This window comes from Hyla sarda, chromosome 6, assembly GCF_029499605.1.
Source record: "Hyla sarda isolate aHylSar1 chromosome 6, aHylSar1.hap1, whole genome shotgun sequence".
Taxonomy (NCBI): domain Eukaryota; kingdom Metazoa; phylum Chordata; class Amphibia; order Anura; family Hylidae; genus Hyla; species Hyla sarda.
The window spans coordinates 16,187,423-16,212,718 of record NC_079194.1 but is presented as its reverse complement, the minus strand read 5'-3'; the positions used below and the strand labels follow the sequence as shown (position 1 = coordinate 16,212,718).

At 42.6% G+C, this 25,296-nt stretch overlaps 1 long non-coding RNA gene across 1 annotated transcript; it reads right to left on the bottom strand.

Moving 5' to 3' along the window:
- Positions 1-16,049: 16,049 nt before the first annotated feature.
- Positions 16,050-21,193, bottom strand: LOC130275357 (uncharacterized). Its single transcript, XR_008844742.1, has 4 exons — positions 21,117-21,193; positions 18,240-18,312; positions 16,858-16,930; positions 16,050-16,124 (listed from the first exon to the last, which is right to left on the bottom strand). It is a non-coding gene; the product is annotated as an uncharacterized LOC130275357 (long non-coding RNA).
- Positions 21,194-25,296: the final 4,103 nt, after the last annotated feature.

Genomic DNA, 25,296 nt, shown 5'->3' with positions numbered 1-25,296 from the left:
GGAGGAGGACAATGTCCGGGTGGAATCGTTTCAAGTATCGTATAAAAAGTCTTCGTTTTTGGGGGGAGCGAAGACCCTTGACATTCCACGATATTATGTTAGGCATGGTAAATCAAGACAATCCAGACAATCCCTCATGGAGGGCTGTGCACATATTATATGTGTAAGTAGATATGAAAGGGCACAGCAGCAATGGGGGCATACCAAACATGACCCTGAATAAGTAATACCGTGTAAAGTATCTATAAGGCAGGATAGGTGCCCGATAACAAACTGGGCAGTAGTTTTCACTAGAGGTTCCGAGCTGTGGGAAAGAACAAACAAAACAAAAACAGTATACAAGCAAATAACAGTTAACCATCCTGTAGAATATCCTAGAAAGTGTTGCTAATTTAGCAACACCTTCCTTTTGGATGATGGACTTCCTTTTTTCGTCCGACATAGGCATCAAAGTAATATCACACATTTCTGGACGCCCATGCTCCCCCCCCTCCCCCCGACCCCTTCTAAGATGGTCGAGTCCCTCAGTCAGGCAGGTGAAAGGCCAACCCTGCCGTGCGGCCGTGCAACATTACAGCACCAAAGCCGGGTTGGAATATGGCAACACTGGAAACCTTCTGTATAACAGCGCCATATAGGCGAGGAAGATAAAAATAAAGAGAAAACCTGGACGTCCGGTTCATCATTCCCGTAGTCCCAGCAGAAGGCTCAAAGGCAAGAAGGTGAAGTCATCATGAACAAGGAACAAGGAACAGCTGTGTTCAGTCAGGTGAAGATCGCCTGTCGCTGTCATAGCCACGACCTGGAGAGCGATGACGTCTACGTCGGTGTCTTTGGCTTGCAGAGAATTGCGATTCTCTAGGTGCTGAGCGGGAACGATGATTCCTCCTTGGTGACCTTGAACGACGAGTGGGTGTCCGAGCCGGTGGACGGGAAGATGACGTGGAGGAAGAGGACAGCAGCTGGTCTATTGATGAAGATGCTTCCTCTGGAGTCTTGAAAGTGGTAGTAGAGCCGTCAGGATGGAACACCCTCAGGGTGGCTGGATACTGCAGTTGGAAACTATATTTCGCCTGAAATAGCTTAGTGCAAACAGTGCTGAAGGCCCTCCTTCGTTTCGCCACTTCTACCGAGAAGTCCTCAAAAATCAACAGGCGCATTCCATGAATTTCCAGGGGTTGTGTCAGACGGCGGTACGCCCTCAGAATATCAACTTTGTCGTTGTAGTCCAGTAGTCGAAGAATGACTTGACGGGGGCGGGCCTCCGGAGTGGAAGATGGTCGGTTAGGCTGGGGGTGTGAAGATGGGCCAATTCTGTGGGCTCGTTCCACCCTGCAGGGATGAGACAGGCCAAGCGACTTAGGAAGATCTCGCTCACAAAAGCGTTGCAGGTCAAGAGGTGCTACTGTCTCCTTAACCCCCACTATACGTAAATTATTGCGCCTAGAGCGATTTTCTAGGTCTTCCATTTTCTCGCCAATGCGGGTCATCTCTAATTCCATGTCATGTAGGCGTTTAGCTGCAGCCGTGTCGGTATCCTCCAATTGGGAGGTTCTGTGCTCCAATTCTGACAGGCGGCCAGTATGTTCCTGTACTTCCAGTTTTAGGTTTTGGAGAGTTGCTTTTAGGACCTCCTCCACTATATTTCGTACAGTTGGGGTAATACGCAACGCCATTTCATTCGCCAGGTGCTGGTAGTCTATGGAAAAGGCCGGCCCTGAGGAAAGTTGAGGGGTTGCAATAGTAATCCCGGGGAGTGAGGGGCCCTCGGTGGCAGTGTGTGGTCCCAAGTGTGGGTCAGCTGGCAGGCTGACTTCCATTGCGGTTGCCTCAGAGTTTAACTGCCTCTCCGTTCGTGGTGGCCGTGATGTCTCCCCCGATGCGGCCTCCGCCATTACTGCAGAGTCGGGCTGCGCCATTTCTGGGACTGCAGGTGGTGCCGGTATTTGGGAGCCGCCATGCGGTGTCGCTCCGTCAGTCCCCGGCGTCCCCACGCGGGTATCATTCATTGGTGGCAGTGTGGGGACTCCCGAAGCGGGTCGCAGCTTCTGTCCCGCTGCCGCCGCCATGACAGGTGCGCTTTGTGGCGTGTGCTGGGGAGGCGCGGGCTGTGATGTACCGGAGGAGCCGCCACGTTGGAGGTACCTGTCCATCCCCTCGGTCTGGCTGAGGTGTCGGGCGGTGTTCGGGGACTTCTGAAGCCCGTTAGTGCAGCGGTACTTAGCTGATAGGAGTCGGGGGTGGAGGAGCACAAGCGCTCGCCGTCTACATCAGGCCGCGCCGGAACCGGAAGTGGACTACCCCTTTAAAGCGTTACTGTCATTAGTAAATAAAAAGAAATGCTTAAATCAGTGTAGTAATGTGCCCTAAGACTTGTATGCATAAAAAATGCATATGTTAATATGTAAAATACCTTTTGATCTATATATTCCTGTAATGAGTTTTTATGATTTCCTCTCAGAGGCTGGGGGTGTTTCCCCTATAGTATGATGAACCCCTCCCCCCTCCCCTGTCATGAGGTCTGCACAAACATTTTTACACTTGTACAGGTTTCTGTCTAAATGCATGCTCTATATAACTATAATTCAGCCATATATGCTCTATATACTAGTTTAGGACCTTGTATTGCTTGTCACTGTACATGTGAATGCTTCTCCTGAAGAGGCTGCAAGCTGTCTGGATCTCACAGGTAATCTCCTCACACAGTTGAAAGCTGCAATGATACACTGCACTGATTGAGCAGAGGAGAGATAGAACCACACCCCCCATTCCCCCTCCCTTCAGAATTGCAGTCCCTTTCTTGTCAGGACCAAAGAGCCCTAGATACCAGGGTTTGTTATCAAAATTTGAAAAGACAGAGACCCCTTGTGGCCATGTTTTTAAACATTTATTTCACCTCTTTAGCAATCATTTTTTTTAAGGAAGTATATTAGGAAAATGCTTAGTTAGTAACACTATATTAAAGAAAAAAAGAAAACAAAGGTCTATATTAACCCCTTAACCCCTTAAGGACGCAGGACGTAAATGTACGTCCTGGTGAGGTGGTACTTAACGCACCAGGACGTACATTTACGTCCTAAGCATAACCGCGGGCATCGGAGCGATGCCCGTGTCATGCGCGGCTGATCCCGGCTGCTGATCGCAGCCAGGGACCCGCCGGCAATGGCCGACGCCCGCGATCTTGCGGGCGTCCGCCATTAACCCCTCAGGTGCCGGGATCAATACAGATCCCGGCATCTGCGGCAGTTCGCGATTTAAATGAACGATCGGATCGCCCGCAGCTCTGCTGCGGGGATACGATCATTCATAACGCCGCACGGAGGTCCCCTCACCTTCCTCCGTGCGGCTCCCGGCGTCTCCTGCTCTGGTCTGTGATCGAGCAGACCAGAGCAAAAGATCACCGAAAACACTGATCTGTTCTATGTCCTATACATAGAACAGATCAGTATTAGCAATCATGGTATTGCTATGAATAGTCCCCTATGGGGACTATTCAAGTGTAAAAAAAAATGTAAAAAAATGTAAAAGTAAAAAAAAAGTGAAAAATCCCCTCCCCCAATAAAAAAGTAAAACGTCCGTTTTTTCCTATTTTACCCCCAAAAAGCGTAAAAAACATTTTTTATAGACATATTTGGTATCGCCGCGTGCGTAAATGTCCGAAATATTAAAATAAAATGTTAATGATCCCGTACGGTGAACGGCGTGAACGGAAAAAAATAAAAAAAAGTCCAAAATTCCTACTTTTTTAATACATTTTATTAAAAAAAAAATTATAAAAAATGTATTAAAAGTTTTTTATATGCAAATGTGGTATCAAAAAAAAGTACAGATCATGGCGCAAAAAATGAGCCCCCATACCGCCACTTATACGGAAAAATAAAAAAGTTAAAGGTCATCAAAATAAAGGGATTATAAACGTACTAATTTGGTTAAAAAGTTTGTGATTTTTTTTAAGCGCAACAATAATATAAAAGTATATAATAATGGGTATCATTTTAATCGTATTGACCCTCAGAATAAAGAACACATGTCATTTTTACCATAAATTGTACGGCGTGAAAACAAAACCTTCCAAAATTAGCAAAATTGCGTTTTTCGTTTTAATTTTCCCACAAAAATTGTGTTTTTTGGTTGCGCCATACATTTTATGATATAATGAGTGATGTTATTACAAAGGACAACTGGTCGCGCAAAAAACAAGCCCTCATACTAGTCTGTGGATGAAAATATAAAAGAGTTATGATTTTTAGAATGCGAGGAGGAAAAAATGAAAACGTAAAAATTAAATTGTCTGAGTCCTTAAGGCCAAAATGGGCTGAGTCCTAAAGGGGTTAAAGTCCAGACCAATTTTCACTGTAGGACCAGAACGTATTTTGCACATCTGACCACTGTCACTTTAAGCATTAATAACTCTGGGATGGTTTTTCCTTTCATTCTAATTCCGATATTGTTTTTTTGTGACATATTCTACTTTATGTTAGTGGTAAAATTTTGTTGATACTTGCATCATTTCTTGGTGAAATATTCCAAAATTTTAAGCTCTCTGCTTGTAAGGAAAATAGACATTCCAAATAAATTATATTTTGATTCACATATACAATATGTCTACTTTATGTTTGCATCATAAAGTTGATGTGTTTTTACTTTTGGAAGACATCTGAGGGCTTCTAAGTTCAGCAGCAATTTCCCAATTTTTCACAAAATTTTCAAAATCGGAATTTTTCATGGACCAGTTCAGGTTTGCAGTGCATTTGAAGGGCCTTCCTATAAGAAATACCCCACAACTGACCCCATTATAAAAACTGCACCCCTCAAAGTATTCAAAAAGACATTCAGTAAGCTTGTTAAACCTTTAGGTGTTTCACAGGAACAACAGCAAAATAAAGAAGAAAATTCAAAATCTTCATTTTATACACTCGCATGTTCTTGTAGACCCAGTTTATGAATTTTTACAAGAGGTAAGAGGAGACAAATCCTCTCAAAATTTGTAACCCAATTTCTTTTGAGTAAGGAAATACCTCATATGTGTATGTCAAGTGTTTGGCGGGCGCTGTAGAGGGCTCAGAAGGGAAGGAGGATTTTGGAGAGTGAGTTTTTCTGAAATGGTTTTTTGGGACATGTCACGTTTAGGAAGCCCCTATGGTGCCAGAACAGCAGAAAAAACCCACATGGCATACCATTTTGGAAACTACACCCCTTAAGGCATGTAACAAGGGGTCCAGTGAGCCATAACACCCCACAGGTGTTTGATGACTTTTCGTTAAAGTCGGATGTGTAAATGAAAAAACATTTTTTTTTCACTAAAGTGCAGTTTTTTTTTTCAAAATTGACCATTTTTATAAAGGGTAATGGGAGAAAATGCCCCCCAAAATTTGTAACCCATCTCTTCTGAGTATGCAAACACCCCATGTTAGGACGTAAAATGCTCTCCGGACGAACTACAATGCTCAGGAGCGAAGGAGTCACATTTGGCTTTTTGAAAGCAAATTTTGCTGATGGTTTTTGGGGGGCATGTCGCATTTAGGAAGCCCCTATGGTGTCAGAACAGCAAAAAAAAAAAAAACACATTGCACACTATTTTGAAAACTATACCCCTCTAGGAACGTAACAAGGGGTACAGTGAGCCTTAACACTTCACAGGTATTTCCCGACTTTTTGTTAAAGTTGGATATGTAAATGAAAAAAAAAATTTCACTAAAATGCTGGTTTTTCCCCAAATTTTACATTTTTACATGGGGTAATAGGAGAAAATTACCCCCAAAATGTGTAACCCCATTTCTTCTGAGTATGGAAATACCCCATGTGTGGACGTCAAGTGCACTACAATGCTCAGAAGAGGAGAAGCGCCATTGAGCTTTTGGAAAGGAAATTTTTGGGAATGGAAGTCAGGGGCCATGTGCGTTTACAAAGCCCCCCGTGGTGCCAGAACAGTGGACCCGACCACATGTGACCCCATTTTGGAAACTACACCCCTCACAGAATTTAATAAGGGGTGCAGTGTGTATTTACACTCCACTGGCGTTTGACAGATCTTTGGAACAGTGGGCTGGGGAAATGCAAAATTACATTTTTAATTTTCATGGACCACTGTTCCAGAAAACTGTCAGACACCTGTGGGGCGTAAATGCTCACTGTACCTTATTACATTACGTGAGGGGTGTAGTTTCCAAAATGGGGTCACATGTGGGAGGGGTCCATTCTTCTGGCACTATGGGGGCTTTGTAAACACACAAGGCCTTCAATTCCGGACAAATTTTCTCTTCAAAATCCCAATGCTCCTTCTCTTCTGAGCATTGTAGTTCACCCGCAGAGCACTTTACATACACATATGGGGTTTTTATATACTCAGAAGAAATGGGGTTACACATTTTTTTTTCTTCCTATTTTCCCTTGTGAAACTGAAAAATTTAGGCTAACACCAGCATTTTAGTGAAATTTTTTATTTTTTTTATTTTCCCATCCACCTTTAATTAAAATTCGTCAAACACCTGTGGGGTGTTAAGGCTCACTATACCACTTGTTACATTCCGTGAGGGGTGTAGTTTCCAAAATGGGGTCACATGTGGGTATTTTTTTGCGTTTATGTCAGAACCGCTGTAAAATCAGCCTCCTCCTTGCAAATCACCCATTTAGGCCTCAAATGTACTCCTGAGCCTTGTTATGCGCCCGCAGAGAATTTTACGCCCACATATGGGGTATTTCTGTACTCAGTAGAAATTGCGTTACAGATTTTGGGGGTCTTTTTTTCCTTTTACCTCTTGTGAAAATAAAAAGTAAAGGGCAACACCAGCATGTTAGTGTAAAAATGTCCTTTTCATAAGGGATAAAAGGAGAAAAAGCCCCCCAAAATTTGCAGTGCAATTTCTCCCGAGTATGGAAATACCCCATATGTGGCACTAAACTGTTTCCTTGAAATACGACAGGGCTCCAAAGTGAGAGAGCGCCATGAGCATTTGAGGACTAAATTAGGGATTGCATAGGGGTGGACATAGGTGTATTCTACGCCAGTGATTCCCAAACAGGGTGCCTCCAGCTGTTGCTAAACTCCCAGCATGCCTGGACAGTCAGTGGCTGTCCGAAATTCTGGGAGTTGTTGTTTTGCAACAGCTGGAGGCTCCGTTATGGAAACACTGCTGTACAATACGTTTTTCCTTTTTATTGGGGGGACAGAGTAAGGGGGTGTATATGTAGTGTTTTACCCTTTTTTATGTGTTAGTGTAGTGTAGTGTTTTTAGGGTACATTCGCACTGGCGTGTTACAGTAAGCTTACCGCTAGGAGTTTGCGCTGCGGCGAAAAATTTGCCGCAGCTCATACTTGAAGCAGGAAACTTACTGTAAACCCGTCCGTGTGAATGTACCCTGTACATTCACATGGGGGGGGGGGCAAACCTCCAGCTGTTTCAAAACTACAACTCCCAGCATGTACTGACAGACCGTGCATGCTGGGAGATGTAGTTATGCAACAGCTGGAGGTACGCAACTACAACTCCTAGCATGCTGAGACAGTTGTTTGGGCGTGCTGGGATTTGCAGTTTTGCAACATCTGGAGGTCTACAGTTTAGAGACCACTGCACAGTGATTTCCAAACTGTGGACCTCCAGATGTTGCAAAACTACAAATTCCAGCATGCCCAGACAGCAAACTGCTATGTGGGCATGCTGGGAGTTGTAGTTTTGCAAGATCTAGAGGGCCACAGTTCACTGCACAGTGATCTCCAAACTGTGACCCTCCAGCTGTTGCAAAACTACAAATCCCAGCATGACAGCTGTCTGGGCATGCTGGGAGTTGTAGTTTTGCAACATCTGGAGGGCAACAGTGTAGAGACCACTTTGTTGTGGTCTCAAACTGTAGCCCTCTAGATGTTGCTAAGCAACTTACCGGCTTCCGTCGGATCCAGGGAGACATGCCGCCTGCGATCGTCGCCCGCAGGGTAAGTGGATCTTCGGCGCCGGTCCCCTTCGTTTCCCTGTCCTGCCCCGCCTATTGTGGGTGGGCAGAACAGGGAAAATGAAAGTTAACCCCGCCCCCGATCTGCTATTGGACGTCGCTTCTAGATGCCCAATAGCAGGGATAGGAGGGGTGGCACCCCTGCCACCTCACTCCTATCCCTTCAGGGGGATCGTGGGTGTCTTGGACAACCGCGATCCCCCTTATTTTCCGGGTCACCATAAACCCGTAATGACCCGGAATCGCGCAAATCGCAAGTGTGAATTCACTTGCGATTTGCACCGATCACCTACATGGGGGGTCTGATGACCCCCCTGGACATTTTCGCGGGGTGCCTGCCGGTACGCCCTTGGTCCTTAAGTACAAGGGAGTAAAGGCGTACCTGTATGCCCTTGGTCCTTAACAGGTTAATGCATTATGTGAAATTTTACATATTTAGGGTACGTTCCCACAAGGCGTATTTTGCTGCGTATTTGCTGCGTATTTGGTGCTGCGTATTTTCCTACCCATTGACTTAACAGAGAAAATAAAATGCGCAGCAGCAAATACACAGCAAATACGCCGTGTGGGAATGTACCCTTAACCCCTTCATGACCCAGCCCATTTTCACCTTCAGGACCTGGGCATTTTTTGAAAATCTGACCACTGTCACTTTAAACATTAATAACTCTGGAATGCTTTTACTTATCATTCTGATTCCGAGATTGTTTTTTCGTGACATATTCTACTTTATGTTATTGGTAACATTTCACTGATATTTGCATCCTTTCTTGGTAAAAAATTTAGTATTTTTCTAACTTTGAACGTCTCTTCTTGAAAGGAAAATGGATATTCCAAATAAATGACATATCGATTCACATATACAATATGTCTACTTTGTGTTTGCATAAAAAAATTGACAAGTTTTTACTTTTGGAAGACACCAGAGGGCTTCAAAGTTCCGCAGCAATTTTCCCATTTTTCTCAAGATTTTCAAAATCGTAATTTTTCAGGGCCTAGTTGAGGTTGGAAGTGGATTTTAAGGGTCTTCATATTAGAAACACCCCATAAATGACCCCATTATAAAAACTGCACCCCCCAAAGTATTCAAAATGACATTCAGTAAGTGTTTTAACCCTTTAGGTATTTCACAGGAATAGCAGCAAAGTGAAGGAGAAAATTCTAAATCTTCATTTTTTACACTCGCATTTTCTTGAAGACCCAATTTTTGAATTTTTACAAGGGGTAAAAGGAGAGAAATCACCCTAAAATGTGTAACCCAATTTCTCTCGAGTAAGGAAATACCTCATATGTGGATGTAAAGTGTTCGGCGGACGCAGTAGAGGGCTCAGAAGGGAAGGAGGATTTTGGAGAGTGAGTTTTTCTGAAATGGTTTTTTGGGACATGTCACGTTTAGGAAGCCCCTATGGTGCCAGAACAGCAGAAAAACCCCCACATGGCATATGTGGATGTAAAGTGTTCGGCGGGCGCAGTAGAGGGCTCAGAAGGGAAGGAGCGACAATGGGATTTTGGAGAGTGAGTTTTTCTGAAAGGGTTTTTGGGGGGCATGTCCCATTTAGGAAGCCCCTATGGTGCCAGAACAGTGGACCCCCCCACATGTAACCCCATTTTGGAAACTATACACCTCATGGAATATAATAAGGGGTGCAGTGAGCATTTACACCCCACTGGCGTTTGACAGATATTTGAAACAGTGGACTGTGCAAATGAAAAATTTTATTTTTCATTTTCACAGACCACTGTTCCAAAAATCTGTCATACAGCAGTGGGGTGCAAATGCTCACTGCACCCCATATTACATTCCATGAGGGGTGTAGTTTCCAAAATGGGGTCACATATGGATATTTATTGTTTTGCGTTTGTCAGAACTGCTGTAACAATCAGCCAAACCTGTGCAAATCGCCTCAAATGTACATGGCGCACTCTCCCTTCTGGGCCTTGCACCCACATATGGGGTATCTCCGTACTCGGGAGAAATTGCATTACAAATTTAGAGGGTCTTTTTTCCCTTTTACCTCTTGTGAAAATGAAAAGTATAGGGCAACACCAGCATGTCAGTGTAAAAAAATTTTTTTTTTACACTAACATGCTGGTGTAGACCCCAACTTCACCTTTTCATAAGGGGTTAAAGAAGAAAAAGCCCCCCAAAATTTGTAAGGCAATTTCTCCCGAGTACGGCGATACCCCATATGTGTCCCAAAACTGTTGCCCTGAAATACGACAGGGCTCCAAAGTGAGAGAGCGCCATGCGCATTTGAGGCCTGAATTAGGGACTTGCATAGGGGTGGACATTGGGAATCATTGGCATAGAATACCCCTAACAGGGAGCCTCCAGCTGTTGCAAAACTCCCAGCATGCCTGGACAGTCAATGGCTGTCCGGCAATACTGGGAGTTATTATTTTGCAACAGCTGGAGGCTCCGTTTTGGAAACAGTAGCGTACCAGGAGTTTTTCATTTGTTTTGGGTAGGGGGGGGGGGGGGCCGTGTAGGGGTATGTGTATATGTAGTGTTTTTTACTTTTTATTTTAGGTTAGTGTTAGTGTAGTGTAGTGTTTTTAGGGTACAGTCACATGGGCAGAGGTTCACAGCAAGTTTGCCGCTGGGAGTTTGAGCTGCAGCGCAAAATTTGCGCCATCTCAAACTTGCAGCACTCACTGTAAACCTCCGCCCATGTGAGTGTACCCTGTACATTCACATTGGGGGGGAGGGGGCAAACATCCAGCGGTTGCAAACTCCGAGCATGCCCTTTGGCTGTCCGTGCATGCTGGGAGTTGTAGTTTTGCAACAGCTGGAGGCACACTGGTTTGGAAACACTAAGTTAAGTAATAAACTTTCAAGTGTTTTGCAACCAAACTTAGTGTTTCCAAACCAGTGTGCCTCCAGCTGTTGCAAAACTACAACTCCCAGCATGCATGGTCTGTCAGTGCATGCTGGGAGTTATAGTTTTGCAACAATTGCAACAGCTGGAGGCACTGAGGTAGGAAACGGACAATGTTTCCCAACTAGTGTGCCTCCAGTTGTTGCAAAACTACAACTCCCAGCATGCCCAGACTGCCCAGGCATGCTGGAAGTTGTAGTTCGGCAATATCTGAAGGATCAGATGTTGCCGAACTACAACTTCCAGCATGCTTGGGCAGTCTGGGCATGCTGGGAGTTGTAGTTTTGCAACATCTGGAGGTCCACAGTTTGGAGACCACTGTATAATGGTCTCCAATCTGTGCTCTTCCAGATGTTAGAGAACTACAACTCCCAGCATGCCTGGACAGACTGAGCATGCTGGGAGTTGTAGTTTTGCAACATCTGGAAGAGCACAGATTGGAGACCATTATACAGTGGTCTCCAAACTGTGGACCTCCAGATGTTGCAAAACTACAACTCCCAGCATGCACAGAAAGCCAAAGGCTGTCTGGGCATGTTGGGAGTTGCAGTTTTGAAACTCCCAGAGGCAGCAGTGAGATCGCTTTACGGCGATCTCACTGCTGCCAATGAAGATGCCGCACTGCTGCCGGAAACTCGCCGCCGGGACGCAGCGTCTCCGGGACCGCCTGGAGGACGTCGCTCGTGCCGGGACCGCTCGGGACACCGCATGGACGGGTAAGTGACGCCGGGGGACGGGTAAGGGACACTTAGCAGAGCGATGTGTGTCCTGATCCCCGTGATCGGGACTCACACACCGCGCTGCTAAGTATTCTGATAGCGAAACGCTGCTATCAGCTAGTCAGATTTGACCAGCTGATAGCAGCGATCGCTGGGGGGGGTGGGGGATGAAACCCCCCGTGGTCGCACGGTAAGATGGCTGGCTATCAGTGATAGCCACCATCTTACCGGGCGCTGCGGGATGCTGCAAGTAGCGGCAAAAATGTACATGACGTACCTGTATGTCATGGGTCGGGAACACCTTGCCACCCATGACGTACAGGTACGTCATAGGTCGGGAAGGGGTTAAATGTACCGGGATTACAATATTATTTGAGAGATATAAGATTACTAATCCTCCATGTACTCACATTGTTTTGATAACTGTTGCCCTTGGTTATGACCCATTATGGCGAGGTAACACATGCTCAGTTCAGCTGCAGTCTCCTGAAGTTAATGGCAGTTTGTCTCCACTGTGCTTATAAGCAAGGAGGATTGTGGGAAAGTGTGTGCTCTGTTGCCTGGCAACATTAGGGTTAGAGCAGTGGTGTCCAAACTGCGACCCTCTAGATCAGTGGTATTCAACCTGTGGACCTCCAGATGGCTGTTGGCTGTCCGGGCATGCTTGAAGTTGTAGTTTTGCAACATCTGGAGGTCCTCAAGTTGAAGACCACTGCTCTAGATGTTGCAAAACTACAACTCCTATCATGCCTGGACATGCCTGAACAACTATTGGTTGCAGCTATCGTCAGTTGGCTGCAACCAATGGCTGTCTGGGCATGCTGGGAGTTGAAGTTTTGCAACATCTGGAGGACTGCAGTTTGGATACCACTGGGTTAGAGCTCAGAGAGGAAACTCGGTGATCAAATCCAGGGATATAAGTTATTTTCCTTAAAAACAGCACATTTATAAACCCCTACCCCTTTTTTTTTTTAACAGTTGTACCCCTTTGCATATATGTGTGGGGCACACATCTGATTTTACCAAATTTGCTTTGTGGGACAATCCTGTTAAGGAAAATTCAATGTATGCATTTATTTTTATGATTCAGTATTAAAAGTCAAACATGAAATCCAGCATTATAATAGTTAAATATACATTATTTCAACCAAAACATTTTTTAACGTTATAACAGGAGGTCATGTTAAAGGTTAGAGATCTCTTATATCACTTCCCTGTCACCCCCATTAGTAGGTCACATACACTGAACATATAGGTGTGTTTTAGACAGTTAGGTGCTTCCCTTTCTATTTACTGAAAACTATACATATAGGGGAGACTTATCAAAACCAGTGCAGAGAAAAAATTGACTAGTTGCCCATAGCAACCAATCAAATAACTTATTTTTCAGAGGCCTTGTTGAAAATGATAAAAGCTGATCTGATTGGTTGCTATGGGCAATGGGTCAACGTTATGGGAGAGACTTATTAAAACCTGTCTAGAGGAAAAGTTGCTGAGTTGCCCATAGCAACCAATCAGATTTCTTCTTTCATTTTTGAAAAGGCCTCTACATAATAAAAGAAGTGATCTGATTGGTTGCTATGGGCAACTCAGCAACTTTTCCTCTGCACAGGTTTTGATAAATCTCCCCCTTTGTCTCCACTGGTTTTGATAAATCTCCCCCTTTGTGTAATAGAATTGAATAGACAGTATATATTTGGTCATTTGTGAACATCAGCAAAGTGTATAGTTAAATAATTAGATTTAATACAATTTACATTATTATTTTGACACCTCATATGTAATAGATCTAGACATCATTTGCAAGTCTAGAACTCTAGATTTATTCTGATCAATATTTAGGATTTATTTACCTCTCCTGTGTCATCTTATCCTCTTCCTCATCTTCTGCTCTTTGTCTGCGCTCCCTCTGATCGCTAATGCCTGAACTGTACTAGTGGCTGGTAGAGATAGCTCCAAACACTTGATGATGTCACATGTGTGATGTCATAAGGGAAAGTTACCAAAGAAAGCCGGTAAGGCCACTATATGATTTTATAGTGTTATTTTCAATGGGGCCTGTCAGGCTTCCTTTGTGATATCTAACATTTTACCAGGCAAAATATTAAAGAATGTTGTGCAATATATAAAAAAAATCCCCATTATGTGAAAAATAAGGAGGAGGAAGAAAAAAAATAAATAAATAAAAGAAATGAAAAGCAATGAATTGGGAAGGGTTTAATAGGGTCTGTCACATTTCTGATACACAGGGCTGGATTTGCAACCAGGAACCTGGGGGAGACAGCATAAGAAAAATGATAAATTCTTATGATGTAGCTGCTGCCGCCATGATGTGTCCTACAGGAAAATAATGAACCTTAGTTAAATCCAAATGAGTCAGAACAGCCGCTCATTACATTGTGGATTTGTGACTGATTTCACCATTTTCTGTGTATAGGATGAGAGATCCAAGGTGAATCTGAAACAGAATCCGCAAGTAATGCATGCAGTTTTGCTGCATATTTGTGACAGATCTGCATTATAAAATAGGGTTTGAGGTGGATATACATCAGCGGAAATCTGCTGCCAAAAATTTGGTACAGAGAGCCTCCCCCTTTCAAACTCAAAGCACGAAATATGGGTTGATTTTCTGGGCATGCTGGAAGTTGAAGTTTTATAAAGTTTGAAGGGCCACAATTTGGAGACCATTGTACAGTGGTCTCTGTACTGTGACCTTCCATATGGACTGTCCGGGCCAATCGGGTCTCTGGTGACCCGGAAAAAAAAAGTGTAGCAGGTGCTGTCCAACACAGCAGCAATCACCCTTGGCCACCAGTAGTGAGGTAGCAAAACTACAACTCAGCATGCCTTTTGACTTTCCATGCATGCTGGGAGTTGTAGTTATGCAACAACTAGAGCACATGGACGGGTTTTCAGTTAGTTTCCTGCTCTGAGTTTGAGCTTTGGTAAATCTGCCATGGCTCAAACTTGTAGTGAGAAACCTGTTGTAAACCCGACCATGTATGTATAGTAAAAACACAATGCACGACACTACACTAACACAAAATAGTCCGAACACTACATATATACACCCTGGTAGTCCGAACTATTAATGTGGTGTCTGGTATGGAAAGGCAGATGTTGTTAACTCTTAGGGCAGATGGTATTAACCCTTTGTGTTCGTGACGCCAGGGCGTGGTTATCCTATACACCACCCGAGGTATGGCCGATGATTCCTGGGCCAGGTGCAGGGCAAATAATCACTCCGATGCAAGGTTACGGAACAACGACTTTTTACTGAGGCAGACAAAGTGATAATGTCTGTACAGCTCAGTTTAAGCCCAAGGAGATGCACGGTGAACTTTAGGAAGCTTATGAGCTTGCCGGAACTTGTAGTGGACTTGGACTGACTTGTGCAACCCACCCTGACTTTGGTAAATGACACTTGACTATCTTGACTAGACTTCTTCCCTGTATTTGTGCTTACCACCAGGTTTTGACTTTCACCTACAGGTGTTAACTGATAGTAGATGCGTGGCTGCAGGACTAGGCCTAGGGCCTCCCTCACTTTAGGTGATAAAATAGTCCTGAGGAGTGTGGGGCCAGGGGACATGGACTGAGTCCACCTGATAGGACTGACAGGGGTACAGAATGGCACATTCTGTACTGGGCAACCACATTAAAATTTAAGGTTAGCTAAACTGCACACAAGTACAAGTAAAAATACCAAAGTCCAAAATTGTGCATTTACTTCATATACCATAAAAAACATTAATAAAAAGCGATCAAAAAGTCCCATCAAAAACTATAATTAATATAAATATTAATGACCTGTCTCGTGGTTCCTTTATTGCAGCTGACGGGGGTATGTGTCAGGTATACCTTCTCACTCGGCATTAGTCACCTGTAAAAAAGACACAACTATGATAACATGTTCCTGATACATGCTACAGACGCTAATATATGTAACATTCTAGGGCCAGAACTATTTATCTCAGTCACTTTGAAATATTATTAATTTATTCATACATTTTAAGGGATATATATCTTATTTTTATTTTTGTGGGAAGGAGGGCAGAATTAAAATATTAGGTTCAAACGCTGGGTGCCGGCTTTGGGGATCACCCAGCTCCCTCCTGATGTCACACCCCATCCCCCTCCATGGAAGTTTATGGGAGTGGGTGTGATCTTCATCACACCTCCACCCGTTGACTTGCATTAAGGGGGCATGGAGTGACGTAACGAGGGGGGGGGGGGCAACCCAAGAAGCCCGCACCAAGCGTTTGGAACTAAATTTCCCGAACGCTGGGGATTCCTGCAGATAAAAAACAGATATTAGGGATCATTTATGTTCCTAATCTCTGCATCTGAGATATGATTGTGTTATATAAAAAGCTACCCATAGACGATATACTTATAAACAACACATATATCTTCATGTAAAAGGTAGAGACTGTGACATCTCTGCAGGTCTAGATTTTACATCAAGCCTGATTGTTATCAGTAATTAATATAAATATTAATTACCTGTCTCGTGGTTCCTTTATTGCAGCTGATGGGGGTATGTGTCAGGTATACCTTCTCACTCGGCATCAGTCACCTGTAAAAAAGACACAACTATGATAACATGTTCCTGATACATGCTACAGACGCTAATGTATGTAACACTCTAGGGCCTGAACTATTTATCTCAGTCATTTTGAAATATTACTAATTTATTCATACATTTTAAGGGATATATATCTTATTTTTATATTTGTGGGAAGGAGGCAGGATTAAAATATTAGGTTCAAACGTTGGGTGCCGGCTTCGAGGATCATCCAGCTCCCTCATGACGTCACACCCCATCCCCCTCCATGGAAGTTTATGGCAGTGGGTGTGATTTTCATCACACCTCCACCCGTTGACTTGCATTAAGGGGGCATGGAGTGACATAACAAGTGGGGGGGCGACCCCCGAAGCCCGCACCAAGCGTTTGGAACTAAATTTCCCGGACTCTGGGGAGTGGAGTACCACTTTCAGTCTTAAATCTGCCGTCAGTCAGCCCACGGACTAAAGTAAACTTGTAAACTCTGCGGTCATTCTAGTCTATTCTTTTACATATTGAAAAAGGGATTCCTGCAGTTTAAAAAACAGATATTAGGGATGATAAATGTTCCTAATCTCTGTACCTGAGATATGATTGTGTTATATAAAAAGCTATCCATAGACAATATACTTATAAAAAAAACACATATATCTTCATGTATAAGGTAGAGACTGTGACATCTCTGCAGGTCTAGATTTTACATCTAGCCTGATTGTTATCAGTAAATAATATAAATATTAATTACCTGTCTCGTGGTTCCTTTATTGCAGCTGACGGGGGTACGTGTCAGGTATACCTTCTCACTTGGCATCAGTCACCTGTAAAAAAGACACAACTATGATAACATGTTCCTGATACATGCTACAAATACTAATATATGTAATACTCTAGGGCCAGAACTATTTATATAAGTCATTTTGAAATATTATTTATTTATTCATACATTTTAAGGGATATATATCTTATTTTTATTTTTGTGGGAAGGAGGGCAGGATTAAAATATTAGGTTCAAATGCTGAGTGCCGGCTTCGGGGATCACCCATCCCCCTCGTGATGTCACACCCCATCCCCCTCCATGGAAGTTTATGGGAGTGGGTGTGATCTTCATCACACCTCCGCCCATTGACTTGCATTAAGGGGGCATGGAGTGACATAACGAGGGGGAGGGGCAACCCCGGAAGCCCACACCAAGCGTTTGGAACTAAATTTCCCGAACGCTGGGGATTCCTGCTGATAAAAAACAGATATTAGGGATCATATATGTTCCTAATCTCTGTATCTGAGATATGATTGTGTAATATAAAAAGCTATCCATAGACGATATACTTATAAACAACACATATATCTTCATGTAAAAGGTAGAGACTGTGACATCTCTGCAGGTCTAGATTTTCCATCTAGCCTGATTGTTATCAATAATTAATATAAATATTAATTACCTGTCTCGTGGTTCCTTTATTGCAGCTGACGGGGGTATGTGTCAGGTATACCTTCTCACTCGGCATCAGTCACCTGTAAAAGAGATACAACTATGATAACATGTTCCTGATACATGCTACAAATCTAATATATGTAACACTCTAGGGCCAGAACTATTTGTCTCAGTCATTTTGAAATATTATTAATTTATTCATACATTTTAAGGGATATATATCTTATTTTTGTGGGAAGGAGGGCAGGATTAAAATATTAGGTTCAAACGCTGGGTGCTTGCTTCGGGGATCACCCAGCCCCCTCGTGACGTCACACCCCATCCCCCTCCATGGAAGTTTATGGGAGTGGGTGTGATCTTTATCACACCTCCGCCCATTGACTTGCATTAAGGGGGCATGGAGTGACATAACGAGGGGGGTGGGGCGACCCCCGAAGCCCGCACCAAGAGTTTGGAACTAAATTTCCCGAACTCTGGGGATTCCTGCAGAGAAAAAACAGATATTAGGGATCATATATGTTCCTAATCTCTATATCTGAGATATGATTGTGTAATATAAAAAGCTATCCATAGACGATATACTTATAAACAACACATATATCTTCATGTAAAAGGTAGAGACTGTGACATCTCTGCAGGTCTTGATTTTACATCTAGCCTGATTGTTATCAGTAATTAATATAAATATTAATTACCTGTCTCGTGGTTCCTTTATTGCAGCTGACGGGGGTATGTGTCAGGTATAACTTCTCACTCGGCATCAGTCACCTGTAAAAAAGACACAACTTTGATAACATGTTCCTGATACATGCTACAGACGCTAATGTATGTAACACTCTAGGGCCAGAACTATTTATCTCAGTCATTTTGAAATATTACTAATTTATTCATACATTTTAAGGGATATATATCTTATTTTTATTTTTGTGGGAAGGAGGGCAGGATTAAAATATTAGGTTCAAACGTTGGGTGCCGGCTTCGAGGATCATCCAGCTCCCTCATGACGTCACACCCCATCCCCCTCCATGGAAGTTTATGGGAGTGGGTGTGATCTTCATCACACCTCCACCCGTTGACTTGCATTAAGGGGGCATGGAGTGACATAACAAGTGGGGGGGCGACCCCCGAAGCCCGCACCAAGCGTTTGGAACTAAATTTACCGGACTCTGGGGAGTGGAGTACCCCTTTCAGTCATAAATCTACCGTCAGTCAGCCCACGGACTAAAGTAAACTTGTAAACTATGGGGTCATTCTAGTCTATTCTTTTACATATTGAAAAAGGGATTCCTGCAGTTAAAAAAACAGATATTAGGGATGATCAATGTTCCTAATCTCTGTACCTGAGATATGATTGTGTGATATAAAAAGCTATCCATAGACGATATACTTATAAACAACACATATATCTTCATGTATAAGGTAGAGACTGTGACATCTCTGCAGGTCTAGATTTTACATCTAGCCTGATTGTTATCAGTGATTAATATAAATATTAATTACCTGGCTCGTGGTTCCTTTATTGCAGCTGACGGGGGTACGTGTCAGGTATACATTCTCACTTGGCATCAGTCACCTGTAAAAAAGACACAACTATGATAACATGTTCCTGATACATGCTACAGATGCTAATATAGGTAACACTCTAGGGCCAGAACTATTTATATCAGTCATTTTGAAATATTATTTATTTATTCATACATTTTAAGGGATATATATCTTATTTTTATTTTTGTGGGAAGGAGGGCAGGATTAAAATATTAGGTTCAAATGCTGGGTGCCGGGTTCGGGGATCACTCATCCCCCTCGTGATGTCACACCCCATCCCCCTCCATGGAAGTTTATGGGAGTGGGTGTGATCTTCATCACACCTCCGCCCATTGACTTGCATTAAGGGGGCATGGAGTGACATAACGAGGGGGAGGGGCGACCAAGGAAGCCCGCACCAAGCGTTTGGAACTAAATTTCCCGAACTCTGGGGATTCCTGCTGATAAAAAACAGATATTAGGGATCATATATGTTCCTAATCTCTGTATCTGAGATATGATTGTGTAATATAAAAAGCTATCCATAGACGATATACTTATAAACAACACATATATCTTCATGTAAAAGGTAGAGACTGTGACATCTCTGCAGGTCTAGATTTTACATCTAGCCTGATTGTTATCAGTAATTAATATAAATATTAATTACCTGTTTCGTGGTTCCTTTATTGCAGCTGACGGGGGTATGTGTCAGGTATACCTTCTCACTCGGCATCAGTCACCTGTAAAAGAGATACAACTATGATAACATGTTCCTAATACATGCTACAAACGCTAATATATGTAACACTCTAGGGCCAGAACTATTTGTCTCAGTCATTTTGAAATATGATTAATTTATTCATACATTTTAAGGGATATATATCTTATTTTTGTGGGAAGGAGGACAGGATTAAAATATTAGGTTCAAACGCTGGGTGCTTGCTTCGGGGATCACCCAGCCCCCTCGTGACGTCACACCCCATCCCCCTCCATGGAAGTTTATGGGAGTGGGTGTGATCTTCATCACACCTCCGCCCATTGACTTGCATTAAGGGGGCATGGAGTGACATAACGAGGGGGGTGGGGCGACCCCCGAAGCCCGCACCAAGCGTTTGGAACTAAATTTCCCGAACGCTGGGGATTCCTGCAGATAAAAAACAGATATTAGGGATAATATATGTTCCTAATCTCTGTATCTGAGATATGATTGTGTAATATAAAAAGCTATCCATAGACGATATACTTATAAACAACACATATATCTTCATGTAAAAGGTAGAGACTGTGATATCTCTGCAGGTCTAGATTTTACATCTAGCCTGATTGTTATCAGTAATTAATATAAATATTAATTACCTGTCTCGTGGTTCCTTTATTGTAGCTGACGGGGGTATGTGTCAGGTATACCTTCTCACTCGGCATCAGTCACCTGTAAAAGAGATACAACTATGATAACATGTTCCTGATACATGCTACAAACGCTAATATATGTAACACTCTAGGGCCAGAACTATTTGTCTCAGTCATTTTGAAATATTATTAATTTATTCATACATTTTAAGGGATATATATCTTATTTTTGTGGGAAGGAGGGCAGGATTAAAATATTAGGTTCAAACGCTGGGTGCTTGCTTCGGGGATCACCCAGCCCCCTCGTGACGTCACACCCCATCCCCCTCCATGGAAGTTTATGGGAGTGGGTGTGATCTTCATCACACCTCCGCCCATTGACTTGCATTAAGGGGGCATGGAGTGACATAACGAGGGGGGTGGGGCGACCCCCGAAGCCCGCACCAAGCGTTTGGAACTAAATTTCAAGAACGCTGGGGATTCCTGCAGATAAAAAACAGATATTAGGGATCATATATGTTCCTAATCTCTGCATCTGAGATATGATTGTGTTATATAAAAAGCTACCCATAGACGATATACTTATAAACAACACATATATCTTCATGTAAAAGGAAGAGACTGTGACATCTCTGCAGGTCTAGATTTTACATCTAGCCTGATTGTTATCAGTAATTAATATAAATATTAATTACCTGTCTCGTGGTTCCTTTATTGCAGCTGATGGGGGTATGTGTCAGGTATACCTTCTCACTCGGCATCAGTCACCTGTAAAAAAGACACAACTATGATAACATGTTCCTGATACATGCTACAGACGCTAATGTATGTAACACTCTAGGGCCAGAACTATTTATCTCAGTCATTTTGAAATATTACTAATTTATTCATACATTTTAAGGGATATATATCTTATTTTTATTTTTGTGGGAAGGAGGGCAGGATTAAAATATTAGGTTCAATCGTTGGGTGCCGGCTTCGAGGTTCATCCAGCTCCCTCATGAGGTCACACCCCATCCCCCTCCATGGAAGTTTATGGGAGTGGGTGTGATCTTCATCACACCTCCACCCGTTGACTTGCATTAAGGGGGCATGGAGTGACATAACAAGGGGGGGGGGGCGACCCCCGAAGACCGCACCAAGCATTTGGAACTAAATTTCCCGGACTCTGGGGAGTGGAGTACCACTTTCAGTCTTAAATATGCCGTCAGTCAGCCCAAGGACTAAAGTAAACTTGTAAACTCTGCAGTCATTCTAGTCTATTCTTTTACATATTGAAAAAGGGATTCCTGCAGTTTAAAAAACAGATATTAGGGATGATAAATGTTCCTAATCTCTGTACCTGAGATATGATTGTGTTATATAAAAAGCTATCCATAGACAATATACTTATAAAAAAAAAACCATATATCTTCATGTATAAGGTAGAGACTGTGACATCTCTGCAGGTCTAGATTTTACATCTAGCCTGATTGTTATCAGTAATTAATATAAATATTAATTACCTGGCTCGTGGTTCCTTTATTGCATCTGACGGGGGTATGTGTCAGGTATACCTTCTCACTTGGCATCAGTCACCTGTAAAAAAGACACAACTATGATAACATGTTCCTGATACATGCTACAGATGCTAATATATGTAACACTCTAGGGCCAGAACTATTTATATAAGTCATTTTGAAATATTATTTATTTATTCATACATTTTCAGGGATATATATCTTATTTTTATTTTTGTGGGAAGGAGGGCAGGATTAAAATATTAGGTTCAAATGCTGGGTGCCGGCTTCGGGGATCACCCATCCCCCTCCATGGAAGTTTATGGGAGTGGGTGTGATCTTCATCACACCTCCGCCCATTGACTTGCATTAAGGGGGCATGTAGTGACATAACGAGGGGGAAGGGCGACCCCGGAAGCCCGCACCAAGCGTTTGGAACTAAATTTCCCGAACTCTGGGGATTCCTGCTGATAAAAAAACAGATATTAGGGATCATATATGTTCCTAATCTCTGTATCTGAGATATGATTGTGTAATATAAAAAGCTATCCATAGACGATATACTTATAAACAACACATATATCTTCATGTAAAAGGTAGAGACTGTGACATCTCTGCAGGTCTAGGTTTTACATCTAGCCTGATTGTTATCAGTAATTAATATAAATATTAATTACCTGTTTCGTGGTTCCTTTATTGCAGCTGACGGGGGTATGTGTCAGGTATACCTTCTCACTAGGCATCAGTCACCTGTAAAAGAGATACAACTATGATAACATGTTCCTAATACATGGTACAAACGCTAATATATGTAACACTCTAGGGCCAGAACTATTTATATAAGTCATTTTGAAATATTATTTATTTATTCATACATTTTCAGGGATATATATCTTATTTTTATTTTTGTGGGAAGGAGTGCAGGATTAAAATATTAGGTTCAAATGCTGGGTGCCGGCTTCGGGGATCACCCATCCCCCTCCATGGAAGTTTATGGGAGTGGGTGTGATCTTCATCACACCTCCGCCCATTGACTTGCATTAAGGGGGCATGGAGTGACATAACGAGGGGGAGGGGCGACCCCGGAAGCCCGCACCAAGCGTTTGGAACTAAATTTCCCGAACTCTGGGGATTCCTGCTGATAAAAAAACAGATATTAGGGATCATATATGTTCCTAATCTCTGTATCTGAGATATGATTGTGTAATATAAAAAGCTATCCATAGACGATATACTTATAAACAACACATATATCTTAATGTAAAAGGTAGAGACTGTGACATCTCTGCAGGTCTAGGTTTTACATCTAGCCTGATTGTTATCAGTAATTAATATAAATATTAATTACCTGTTTCGTGGTTCCTTTATTGCAGCTGACGGGGGTATGTGTCAGGTATACCTTCTCACTCGGCATCAGTCACCTGTAAAAGAGATACAACTATGATAACATGTTCCTAATACATGCTACAAACGCTAATATATGTAACACTCTAGGGCCAGAACTATTTATATCAGTCATTTTGAAATATTATTTATTTATTCATACATTTTAAGGGATATATATCTTATTTTTATTTTTGTGGGAAGGAGGGCAGGATTAAAATATTAGGTTCGAATGCTGGGTGCCGGCTTCGGGGATCACTCATCCCCCTCGTGATGTCACACCCCATCCCCCTCCATGGAAGTTTATGGGAGTGGGTGTGATCTTCATCACACCTCCGCCCATTGACTTGCATTAAGGGGGCATGGAGTGACATAACGAGGGGGAGGGGCGACCCCGGAAGCCCGCACCAAGCGTTTGGAACTAAATTTCCCGAACTCTGGGGATTCCTGCTGATAAAAAAACAGATATTAGGGATCATATATGTTCCTAATCTCTGTATCTGAGATATGATTGTGTAATATAAAAAGCTATCCATAGACGATATACTTATAAACAACACATATATCTTCATGTAAAAGGTAGAGACTGTGACATCTCTGCAGGTCTAGGTTTTACATCTAGCCTGATTGTTATCAGTAATTAATATAAATATTAATTACCTGTTTCGTGGATCCTTTATTGCAGCTGACAGGGGTTATGTGTCAGGTATACCTTCTCACTCGGCATCAGTCACCTGTAAAAGAGATACAACTATGATAACATGTTCCTGATACATGCTACAGACGCTAATGTATGTAACACTCTAGGGCCAGAACTATTTATCTCAGTCATTTTGAAATATTACTAATTCATTCATACATTTTAAGGGATATATATCTTATTTTTATTTTTGTGGGAAGGAGGGCAGGATTAAAATATTAGGTTCAAACGTTGGGTGCCGGCTTCGAGGTTCATCCAGCTCCCTCATGACGTCACACCCCATCCCCCTCCATGGAAGTTTATGGGAGTGGGTGTGATCTTCATCACACCTCCACCCGTTGACTTGCATTAAGGGGGCATGGAGTGATATAACAAGGGGGGGGGGCGACCCCCGAAGCCCGCACCAAGCATTTGGAACTAAATTTCCCGGACTCTGGGGAGTGGAGTACCACTTTCAGTCTTAAATCTGCCGTCAGTCAGCCCAAGGACTAAAGTAAACTTGTAAACTCTGCAGTCATTCTAGTCTATTCTTTTACATATTGAAAAAGGGATTCCTGCAGTTTAAAAAACAGATATTAGGGATGATAAATGTTCCTAATCTCTGTACCTGAGATATGATTGTGTTATATAAAAAGCTATCCATAGACAATATACTTATAAAAAAAAACACATATATCTTCATGTATAAGGTAGAGACTGTGACATCTCTGCAGGTCTAGATTTTACATCTATCCTGATTGTTATCAGTAATTAATATAAATATTAATTACCTGGCTTGTGGTTCCTTTATTGCATCTGACGGGGGTATGTGTCAGGTATACCTTCTCACTTGGCATCAGTCACCTGTAAAAAAGACACAACTATGATAACATGTTCCTGATACATGCTACAGATGCTAATATATGTAACACTCTAGGGCCAGAACTATTTATATAAGTCATTTTGAAATATTATTTATTTATTCATACATTTTCAGGGATATATATCTTATTTTTATTTTTGTGGGAAGGAGTGCAGGATTAAAATATTAGGTTCAAATGCTGGGTGCCGGCTTCGGAGATCACCCATCCCCCTCCATGGAAGTTTATGGGAGTGGGTGTGATCTTCATCACACCTCCGCCCATTGACTTGCATTAAGGGGGCATGGAGTGACATAACGAGGGGGAGGCGCGACCCCGGCAGCTCTCACCAAGCGTTTGGAACAAAATTTCCCGAACTCTGGGGATTCCTGCTGATAAAAAACAGATATTAGGGATCATATATGTTCCTAATCTCTGTATCTGAGATATGATT